Genomic DNA, 9,628 nt, shown 5'->3' on the forward strand with positions numbered 1-9,628 from the left:
GGCATGTGTGCCACAGGTGGTATGCGGAGCCATATCGGTGGGGATGCGAGCTCAGCTCCGGTGCGCATATGCGCACTGGCCAGCTGATTTTTCAGGCCTTCTGGGCCCACCAGAAGTCGGGAAACAGGCTGTTTTTTGGCTTCTGGTGGTCCTCCGAGGGGTGAGGAAGTCCATGTTCACCCTCTCCAGGCTCCTAGAAAGGGTCTGGAGCCTGGGGAGGGTGAAAAACAGGTCCAATGTAGCCATTGAGTGCCAAAAGAGGGGGGAGTGCAGTGGAGTTGTGCGCACATGCGCGGGGGGGGGTGCATAGAATTATGGGTGTGGGCACATGCGCACATGAACACACACACCCTGCGCTCCCCCCCCCCACTTTTGGCACGTGATGGCAAAAAGGATAGCCATCACTGCTGTAGAGGCATCAACAGAAAACTTTGTGCATCATTTTTGCCAGCTCAAACATGAGTGGCTGGTACTTTAACCAAATCATGAGGAAAGGTCCTAGATTCAGACACCATGAGTTGCTTGCTTAAAACAGTGGTTTTAAAGTAGTACTTGAGAGATACTTTGGCTTCATATATAATATGAACGTAGTCAATGTCGACTGGCGACTACACGGAGGAGAGCCTTTTCTGTTGCAGCTCCGACCCTGTGGAACGATCTCCCCGTTGAGATTCGTACCCTCACCACCATCCAGACCTTCCACACAGCCCTCAAGACCTGGCTCTCCCAGCAGGCCTGGGGATAGGTTTCCAATTTACCCGCCCGAGTGTTGACTGTTGAATGCATGTTGTGGTTTACCATTTTATTTTGTTCACTATTGTTTGTCTCTTGGTACTGCACCCCCTCCCCTTGTGATTGTAAGCCACCCTGAGTCCCCTCAGGGAGAAGGGCAGCCTATAAATCTCAACAAAATGATAAAAAATGATAAATGACTTCATACTCAAGCCATTCCAGAGAGAGGCTTGATTAGAGAGCTCTAGAAGTGTTTTAATTCTGATTGCATAACATGCCTAGAACATACTTGGCTTCATTGAATATAGTTTTTCCTCTGATTTTAGATTACTCAGTACTTCATGCTTCTTTAGTACTGTATGTTGATTCTTTGTGATGAAAGCCTTTAACTATTCATTCTTAAAGCTTCCTTATTTAGGTACCAGACCCTTATAACTTCTTAGCCCTTGGGTTAAATCCAAGTATACGGTACCGTGCCTATTCTGCTCTCAGAACTAAAGTCTCCAGGAAACCTGCTTCCACAAGACCCATGGACCTCCTAGGGAGAATTTCACATGGATTGGACTCCACAGTTTTGGAAAACCAAAACTGACTCCAGGTGCTAAAAGCCTTAACTTGTTTTTTTGGGGGGGGAGGGGGAATGCAGCAAGCACCAAGATTGTTTCTTAAATTTATAGTATTTAATAGTATTTGGTGCTAGGGGAATGAGCTGTGATCTTTTAAAAAGAAGCCGAAGAGCTTTGTTCCTAAATATGTGCCTTAAAACAACATTGCCAAACAGTCAGTTATCAACCTCAAATAGGCTGCCTTATTTTGTTGTGTTCCAGTTGTATATAGATGGCAATTCTCAGAGTTCCCAGCAGCCTGACAAACAAGCCCCCTCCCTTCCCCCCCCCACTGCTTGTAATTGTGGAAGCTGTAGTAGTCTCAACATGTTGGGAAAGCTATCAAGTAAGGAAGACCATCCTAAAAACTTGAAAAAAGCTCTTTCCGTTTTTAGATCTCCACAAATGGCAACATGTACGGTTTATTCAGATGGGCTGTGCCTCATTTATAGCAGTGAAAAACGGCTGCCCCCCCCCCCCCCCCGGCCGCAATTTTGAATAATTAAATTCTTGCAATGCAGTGTTTGTAATTTTCTAGCCTCTGTGTGTTAACTGGAATAATGACTGTTAATTTAAATAATAATATAAATAAATAATATTAATTTATTAAACTCCCCACCTCTGTTTTGATCTTCTGTGAGCATCTGTGAATTGTACTTTGTGGATGTTAAATTTCAGCCTGAGCTGCGGGATATATTGATGGAAGTGGGTTTGTACCATATATGGATAAATGAAACTTTAAAGGCCGCATCCCACCGTCCTTTAAATTCCTTCTTAACATATACCTAATGGAGTCTCTGCCAGACATCTGGGTTGTGGAAATGGGAGGAGAGCTCATTCCAGGGCAGAAATGCTGTTGCTGCTTCTACTGTATTTCATTTTATTTTCCTCCTTCCTTTATGCTTACTTTACTGTAGCTCTGGATCGGTGTTCTATTCAGAATTAAGTGTCTGTTCTGTAGTAAGACTACACAAAGAACCCAGCCTGGCCTTCTGCACAATTTGATGCCTACAAGATATTGGGGATGTCTATGAAACAATGAAATAGCTGGTTGGTGTTGTAAAGCAAAAAAAGAACAGGTTTCAACCAGTGGTGGGTTTCAAAAAAAATTTTTGGAACCTCTTCTGTAGGTATGGCCTGCTTTCCGGGTCCACTGGTGGAACCTCTTCTAACCGGTTCGGTAGATTGATGAACCGGTTTCTACCGAATAGGTGCGAACTGGTAGGAACCCACCTCTGGTTTCAACCCAAGCAGACTCCAGACAAGATGTCCTTTGTGGTCAACAAGCAGAGAATAATATTCAAAACTTAGTTTTTCCCCTTTTTATATTGTATAAAATCAGGTGAACTTGGAATATATTTGTAATTATGGGAGGGTTTTGTCTATGTTTCTATTTGTTGTGTCACATTATTCCCCTCCCCTTTTCTTTCCTTTCTGTGTGGTAATTGTTCATTTTTATTTAGCAATAGCAATAGCAGTAGACTTATATACCGCTTCATAGGGCTTTCAGCCCTCTCCAAGCAGTTTACAGAGCCAGCATATTGCCCCCAACAACATCCGGGTCCTCATTTCACCCACCTCGGAAGGATGGAAGGCTGACCTTGAGCCGGTGAGATTTGAACCGGTGAACTGCAGATAGCAGTCAGCTGAAGTGGCTGCAGTACTGCACCCTAACCACTGCGCCACCTCGCTCTATTTTACATAAGTCTGCTTGGAAATGACCCCCTTTTTTTTAAAGTGAGCAAATGATTGCTTTTGGAATCAACTCCTGGCAACTTAAAGACAAAAAAACAACAGCAACAACCTTTGGTTCAATATGTGTCCCATCCATAATCTTGTTGTAAAGTTGTTATGAGACTTAATTTTTACTGCAACACTCTAGCACAGTGTTTCTCAACCTTGGCAACTTAGCAATAGCCATAGCAGTTAGACTTATATACCGCTTCATAGGGCTTTCAGCCCTCTCTAAGTGGTTTACAGAGCCAGCATATTGCCCCAGCAACAATCCGGGTCCTCATTTCACCCACCTCGGAAGGATGGAAGGCTGAGTCAACCTTGAGCCGGTGAGATTAGAACCGCTGAACTGCAGATAACAGTCAGCTGAAGTGGCCTGCAGTACTGCACCCTAACCAATGTGCCACCTCGGCTCTAGATAGATAGATAGATAGATAGATAGATAGATAGATAGATAGATAGATAGATAGATAGATAGATAGATAGATGATAGATAGATAGATAGTAGATTGATAGCAATAGCAGTTAGACTTATATACCGCTTTATAGGGCTTTCAGCCCTCTCTAAGTGGTTTACAGAGTCAGCATATCGCCCCAGCAACATCCGGGTCCTCATTTCACCCACCTCGGAAGGATGGAAGGCTGAGTCAACCTTGAGCCGGTGAGATTAGAACCGCTGAACTGCAGATAACAGTCAGCTGAAGTGGCCTGCAGTACTGCACCCTAACCACTGCGCCACCTCGGCTCTTGCATGCTGGCTGGGGGAATTCTGGGAGTTGAAGTCCGGACATCTTCAAGTTGCCAAGGTTGAGAAACACTGGTCTAGCATGATGACTCCTGCTGTGGAAATCAGGAGTCTCTGAGAAATCACACAGCAGCCATATGGATCATTATAGATAAAAGACTAACCATGCTTTAACTGAGTTTATACATTTTCACGCATCATGTTAATTTAGTGAATAAGCCAGTTAACTAAATTGCATAGAACAGGGGCGTCAAACTCGTGTCATCACAGCGGTGTCACGTGACGTATTGGGACTAATGTCCCCCTTCACTAAACGGGTCTGTAGGCATGGCCAGCGGGTGACACATAGCAATAGCAATAGCAGTTAGACTTATATACCGCTTCACAGGGCTTTCAGCCCTCTCTAAGCGGTTTACAGAGTCAGCATATCACCCCAACAACAATCCGGGTCCTCATTTTACCCACCTCGAAGGATGGGAGGCTGAGTCAACCTTGAGCCGGTGAGATTTGAACAGCCGAACTGCAGAACTAGCAGTCAGCTGAAGTAGCCTGCAGTGCTGCACTCTAACCACTGCGCCACCTCGGCTCATCCATCCTCTCTAACTGCAGCTGTCAAAAATCAGTGTGCTCGGCATTTAGAAGTAGAAAACCGCCCGTCAGGTGTCATGAAAAAAGCCACTATTTCAATCTGTTTTTATTTACATATACCTAAATGTTCCAGGTAGAAAATACAAGGGAACAATGATGCAGATCCTTACCAAAGGTTGATTGTTGTCCTTTTTAAATGGACTTTAACAGGTAAGTTAAGAAAAAATTGTTCAGTCTGCAGAAATTACTTGCGGTTGCTGAATTACAGTAGTATTGTCCTGACCAACCCACCGCTGCTTATTTCTGTATTAAGCCATAAATCATAGTCAAAGCAGACATAATCCTTACATATTCATATAATTAAATGCATTATGTATAAACCTACACTGAAGACTTGATTTTGGACTCTTGCTATTATTTCTCCAGAATTCCAAACTTAGGGAGAGAGAAAAATGCTTCTTGAGATCACCTGAATATCTTTAATTTCAGTCTAAAACTGCATGAGAGAAAGGAAAATACACGCGTATGAAATCAGAATATGATTGCCTCTGGTGGCCACTAGGAAAATAATCCAAATGTATGTGTACATATTTTCTGATTAGAACTTTGGACCAGAAGACAATTCATGAAACCCACTCTCTGTAGAACTGATAGGAGAACAATATTTTGGAGAAACTTCATACTATCTGGGTTCCATAATGGACAATGGTTAAAAGGGAATTTAAAAAAAAAAAAGATTTTGGTTCTGGTTGCAAGCAGTGGCAATTAAAATCACCCTTTACTCAGTTCTTTGTTGAATAATGGATAATTCTGGAAAGTTCTTATAAGCTTTATCGAACTACTTTTGCTTGTATATAGCCTGTTACTCGCTTTGGTAACCATACATTTTCCGGTAAAATTCAAAATACTGATTTTTAACTTAGAAAGTCCAATACGGCAATGCTTTTAGATACTTGCTTTATAGATACTTTAGATACTTCACTTCACACAGAGGTGGCTTCAGGGCACAGATCAACATCGTTTGATTGTCTCCCCTTTAGGTGAAAGGGCAGGGTTAGTTTTTCACTGTGACCCTAGTATAATCTCCCTTTTAATTAGTCTGTTTGGTTTCTGAAGAGCCTGGGGAGAGTAAAGCTGCTGTGCTTCCTTGTATTCTGTCTCTGTATCGGTTATTCTCAGATGTTGGTAATGTTTTGTATTTTTATTATGCGAATTGCCAGGAGTTGCTTTTGAATTTAGCAATAGAAATTTAATAGAATAAACACACACACAATTAAACATATTGTCCACTGGGTGGCACGACAAAACCGCGCTGGTCAAAATCGCGGTGATAAAATCGCGGCGCTAAAGCCGCGACGTCATCACCGCGCGTCATCACCGCCACGACAACAGCGCGGCAACAGAAGGGCGCTTTAAAACGGCGCCGCGGCAGAAAGCCGACTTCAATTAAGGTAAGCGTTAGGATTAGGTTTAGGGGTTTGTTTTAGGGTTAGGTTTAGGGTTAGGTTTAGGGTTAGGGTTAGGGTTAGGTTTCGGGTTAGGTTTAGGGGTTTGTTTTAGGGTTTGTTTTAGGGTTAGGTTAGGGTACTGAGTGCTTGGGAATGCGCGAATTTGCCCTCCGCGATTATGTCATTGCGGTAGGGTCGCATTTTTCCCTTAGCGCTTAGAACGACGCGAATTAGTCTTCGTGCTTATGTCTCCACGCAGAAGGGCTTCGTGGATTTGTGGTGGAACCATCCACTAAATAGCAGGGCAATGGCATTACAACTGATTTATTTTGGCCACATTGACTAGCCCCATTTACCCAATGGCTGATGCATTTGGCATGCTGTCTTATCCAAATGTTCCTTCTTGGAATGGTGCATCACCACATGTGAACTTAGTACATTCATTCAATGTGATGGAACAGAATAGTCATACCGTGGATTCCCTTTCTGCAAGGGAGATCCCCAAAGGCTGAGACCTCAGTCCTCTTCTCCCCTCTCTCCAAGCTGTTATGCTCCAGGCATTAATAGACACTAGATGGGATGCAGCAGCAGTAGTGACCCAGTAGCAATTTGCTTTCTTTCTGGGAAGCGTGCACACACACACACAGTGGCTATGTTTACCAAGTTAATAGGCGGTGACGTCAGCCCATCTACCAAGGTTCTATAAATGGAAATGCTTATTGTTAGAGAGACAGTAGGGGAGAGAGGAAAGTTGTGATTCAGCTTCCATGCATCCCAGCCTCACATCATCAGCAAAATTTAATTCCTAGTAGTTCCCTCAGGAATTGATGAGGCTGTATGTGTGCCAAGTGACACAATAAGCTTTGAAAGCTACTACCATTAATTGCGTGGATGCCATTTCTTTCTAATGTCTCTCTGTCTAACAAAAATCTTCTAGCAGGAGATGAAACATGAGCTCTCCCCAAAGTAAAGTGTGCACCGTATTAGTTATTGAAGAAGAAGAAGAAGGCTTGTTTCCTTTCTGTACCATTTTTCAAGCTGGTATTAAATCAATTGGAGAGCTCAAAGAGGTTGTTATTCTTTCATAATTCAGCCAAAGTTGAAAGGAAGAAAGAAAGTTATGCAAAGCTATTTGGTGTCTAAAAGGATATCTTTTGGTGCAGTTGTTTTTTCTATTTTTCCAACACTTTCCAAGTATGTTGGCATTTAATTGTTTAATTACAGGATATATTTTTTGTTTAATTCCTGATTGTGCTATTTAATTTTCACTTGCACAATTTTATTAATTGTGTCTATACTGTCATTATATTTTGTAGCGTACAGTACTTTGAGACCTTATTAGATGAGCCCTTAAGATTGATGTCAAGAGAATGAGTTGTTGAAAGCACCATTTTACAATTTTCTCGTTCATTTTCTATTTTCCTGTGGCGCCATAGTCTTATGAAAATTTTCCTATGTAGTAAGTTACCACAGCTTCAAAATTATTACCTCAGTGAATTTTATACTTTCAAAATGACTATGTGAGGTGGCATTGTATCTTGGGGGGGTTCTCTTCCTTCCTCCTAAAACTTTTATTAGGATTTATCTCAGAAATGTCCAGTACATAGTACATGGACCTTGTGCATTAATTTCTTCTGCTAAAGAGTTTATTGACTCCAACCTTTTCCCAGCTGTACTCGGCAAGTGGCAACCAAAGAATGTGAATATTTCGGCCCATGCAATGACTGGGAGATTAAATATGGGCAGCCAAGAGGGGCTGTAATTATTAGTATAAATTTACTAGAATAATTCGTTCTCACACTGTACTGGGGACTGATTAAGCTCAGTGTGTAGTATCTGTTTTTGTGCGTTAGTGGATGGAAATACATCTTTGATAAACTGTCACAAATATTAGTTTTTAATTATTTGCTATCTTTGATAAAACGATTTGCTTGTCCCTGAGTTACATGAAACTCTTGCATAAATGTAGTTCAGTAACTATTAACAGTGGAGGAGCCCAATCGTAATCTTTCTAGCTTTGACCCTATTAGTTCAAGTGGGCTTGCTTGTCTTATGTTTTTCATGTCATATGAATGACATTTCAAGAGCCAAAGGTGGCGCAGTGTTTAGGGTGGCAGTACTGCAGCCACTTCAGCTGACTGCTATCTGCAGTTCGGCTGTTCAATCTCACTGGCTCAGGTTGACTCAGCCTTCCATCCTTCCGAGGTGGGTAAAAATGAGGACCCGGAATTGTTGTTGGGGGCAATATGCTGACTCTGTAAACCGCTTAGAGAGGGCTGAAAGCCCTATGAAGCGGTATATAAGTCAAACTGCTATTGCTTGAAGAGCCGAGGTGGCGCCGTGGTTAGGGTTGCAGTACTGCAGGCCACTTCACTGACTGTTATCTGCAGTTCAGAGCGGTTCTAATCTCACCGGCTCAAGGTTGACTCAGCCTTCCATCCTTCCGAGTGGGTGAAATGAGGACCCAGACTGTGGGGGCGATATGCTGACTCTGTAAACCGCTTAGAGAGGGCTGAAAGCCCTATGAAGCGGTATATAAGTCGAACTGCTATTGCTTGAAGAGCCGAGGTGGCGCAGTGGTTAGGGTGCAGTACTGCAGGCCACTTCAGCTGACTGTTATCTGCAGTTCGGCTGTTCAAATCTCACCGGCTCAAGGTTGACTCAGCCTTCCATCCTTCCGAGGTGGGTGAAATGAGGACCCGGATTGTTGTTGGGGGCAATTATGCTGACTCTGTAAACCGCTTAGAGAGGGATGAAAGCCCTATGAAGCGGTATATAAGTCTAACTGCTATTGCTATTGCTATTGAGGTCAGGTGATCAACTTTTGCAACCTTCAGACAAGCAACGTCAATGGGGAAGCCAGATTCACTTAACAAGCATGCAGGTGGGTTTCAACAGGTTTGCGGCGGTCCCCGCGAACTGGTTGGTCGGCGAACCCGGAAGTAAGTAACTTCCGGGAACGGCGAAGGGCCCACCCACCCGCCCATGCTTCTTACCCGGTTTTGACGAGTTCTGCGCTTCCACGCATGCACAGGACGCATACAGCGCCTGCGCGATCCTCCAGGAGCAGCCGGAGCATCGCACAGACGCTAGTACACATGCGTACACTGCGCGCGTGCACGAGGACGCCGCTGGCCCCCGTTCCAGCCGAACTGGTTGGAACTGGGAAACACTGATATAGCAGGTTTGGGTGAACAAACCCACAGGTGTGAAGATTATACTTCATTCTTTTACCCAACCCTCAAAAGCTTGTGCTGCTGCCTTGGATTGACAAGCTGAGAACTCCAACATTTGAAGACAACCAGTTAGACTTTTTCTATCTGGCTCTCACAAAAATGGCCACAAATCAAGGATAGTAAAAAATGGCCACAAATCAAGGATATGTAGAAGACCGTGGGGCGATAAATGGCTGGGAAAGTTAAAGACAGAAATGCTTCTTCTGCTTGTACAAAGCACTAGACCACAACCGAATCTTCCTTGCAAGGGAAGAAGGTGCACAATGTTAGAGCTATAGGACTAGTTTGGAAAATTGGGGAAGTACGGTAAGTTTTGGGACCCAAAGATGATTAGGGCGATGAGACTTCAAAGGAGATATTTCCCTCAGAAGAAAGAAAGCCTGGAGATATTTTCTGAGGTAAAATTAACGACTGTGAGGATATTTATCCTATTTGATTTGGCGGATGGGAAGAGAGGGATGAGCTTCTATGGGATAAAATTGTATTGTTCCATAGTTGAATAAATAGCAATAGCAATAGCAGTTAGACTTATATACAGCT

The sequence above is a fragment of the Thamnophis elegans genome, chromosome 2 (genome assembly GCF_009769535.1).
Source record: "Thamnophis elegans isolate rThaEle1 chromosome 2, rThaEle1.pri, whole genome shotgun sequence".
Lineage (NCBI taxonomy): Eukaryota > Metazoa > Chordata > Lepidosauria > Squamata > Colubridae > Thamnophis > Thamnophis elegans.